Raw genomic sequence first — 2,420 nt, 5'->3', positions numbered from 1 at the left:
ATTTGTGAGGTCAGGCACTAATGTGGACGAGAAGGCCTGGCTTGCAGTCTCCGCTCTAATTCATCCCAAAGGTGTTTTATCGGGTTGAGGTCAGGACTCAGGACTGTGCAGGCCAGTCAAGTTCCTCCACCCCAAGCTCGCTCATTCATGTCTTTATGGACCTTGCTTTGTGCACTGGTCCAAATCATTTGGTGGAGGAGAGATTATGGTGTGGGGTTGTTTTTCAGCAGTTGGGCTTGGCCCCTTAGTTCCAGTAAACTGAACTCTTAAGGCGTCAGCATACCAAGACATTTTGGACAGTTTCATGCTCCCAAGTTTTCGGGAACAGTTCCTGTTCCAACATGACTGCACACCAGTGTACAAAGCAGGGTCCATAAAGACCGTGCCTGATCTTACAAATGTGCTTCTGCAAGAATGGTCAAACATTCCCATAGACACACTCCTAAACCTGGTGAACAGCCATCTCAGTACCAATACTTTTGGTAATATAGTGTATGAATATTTATATGTTCTATTATTTAACTTGCAGTTATATCATTGGCTGGTGTCCATTTTGTCGGGGCCTCTGTTTCCTACCTATCTGGTCCAGTGCCCCGACGCCACCCCTCACCCATGTGGCTTGGGTTAGTGTGGGTGACCTTCACCATTGGTAACCATCTGTTATGTGGAGTATCAACTACATTAAATAAATATTTATCCATTGTTGGAAGTTGTGGTAAGCCAATTGGATGAATGAAATGTTTTGTAGCTATATATGTAAAATATGTGTCTGTATTAGTAATGTTTTAGATAAATCCACATTCAGTCCTTGTAGAAGTAGTGGTCCAGAATTTGAAGAATGTGTATTAAAATCACTAAACTAACTTTGGATACTTCCTTTGGAAAACTGTATTGTCTTATGATATGTGTGAAAATTATGGAAGCATATTTATGCAACTAGTTGTAATTTTATCAATAAATTGCCTTTAATAACATTTGTATTTTTATACTTCCTAATTGTTTTAATGCATCCTCTAATACAGAGCCATTAAAGTCCCTTTCCAAGGGAATCAGTTGGTTCCTGAATATGCTTTGGTATTATAATGTGTTTGCACTAAAAGTGTATTTTGTTCCTGAAAATTTGTGTTTGATAAACCACTGCCTAAATATCATGAGACATAAAACTACAATCATTTTATTCTCCAGGGCCTCTGCTTAAAAACAATATACAGTACTGTGCAAAGGTTTTAAGCAGGTGTGAATAAATGCTGTAAAATAAGAATCCTTTCAAAAATATACATTTTAATTGTTTGATTTTATCAATTTACAAAATACAAATAGAAGGAAAATCTCCATCAAACCAATATTTGATGTGCTACCATTTGGCTTCAAGTCAGCATCAGTTCTCACACTTGCACACTTTGTACACTTTGTACACTTGCACTAAGTCAGGGATTTTGTAGGATTAGAGTCAGGTGTATGATTAACCAATTATATGGGCCAGGCCCAGCCCAGCAGTCACCAGAGCTCTCCCCAGACCAGCTCACAAGCTCGTGATTCAATCCATGGAAGCTGCTATTAAGTGTTATCGGCCTAGCTGTGGTTCCAGACACCATTAAGCCTCCTAGGGAGACCGATTTCCCTGTGCTGGGTGAGACTACTGTTTTAGTGGTCACGGATAGCTGGTAAGCAGGCTACTTACTCGGGTGTGGAGCTGGATGCAGATTCTTTGATGGATCTTTCACGGTTTCCATCTCTGCAATCCCCCTTAATACTTACCTGAGCCCCATCTCTATCCAGTGATGTGCATAAGTGCCTTGGCTGTCCGGGACTCTCCCTCCTGATTGGCTGAGACACTGCTGCTGTCAATCAAAGTCAGTTAGCTAATCAGGTAAGAGAAGGGGCGGGGCAAAGGTGAACCACGGCTCTGTGTCTGAATGGACACTGGGAGCTGTGGCTCAGCTCGGGTGCCCCTATAGCAAGCTGCTTGCTGTGGGGGCCCTCGACAGGAGGGAGGGGCCAGGAGCATAGAAGAGGGACCCAAGAAGAGGAGGATCTAGGCTGCTCAGGGCAGGTAAGTATAACATGTTTGTTAATTTTAAAGAAAAAAAAAGACTTTAGTATCACTTTAACTATACATGAAAACATATGAACTGGGGTGCAGAAAAATGGCAGCACATGCTTTGGACTAATAAGTCAAAATTTTAAATATTTGGCTGTAGCAGGAAGCATTTTGCTCACTGAAGGGCTGGAGAGCAGTACAATAATGAGTGTCTGCAGGCAACAGTAAAGCATAGTGGAGGTTCCTCGCAAGTAAATGCTAAGGAATACAGGCAGATATATATCCATCATGCCATGCCTTCAGGGAGACGTGTGATTGGGCCCAAATTTATTCTGCAGCAGGACAACGACCCCATACATAGTTTATGTCATTAAGAACT

The sequence above is a fragment of the Aquarana catesbeiana genome, linkage group LG05, assembly GCF_042186555.1.
Source record: "Aquarana catesbeiana isolate 2022-GZ linkage group LG05, ASM4218655v1, whole genome shotgun sequence".
Taxonomy (NCBI): domain Eukaryota; kingdom Metazoa; phylum Chordata; class Amphibia; order Anura; family Ranidae; genus Aquarana; species Aquarana catesbeiana.
This window is presented reverse-complemented; position numbering follows the sequence as displayed.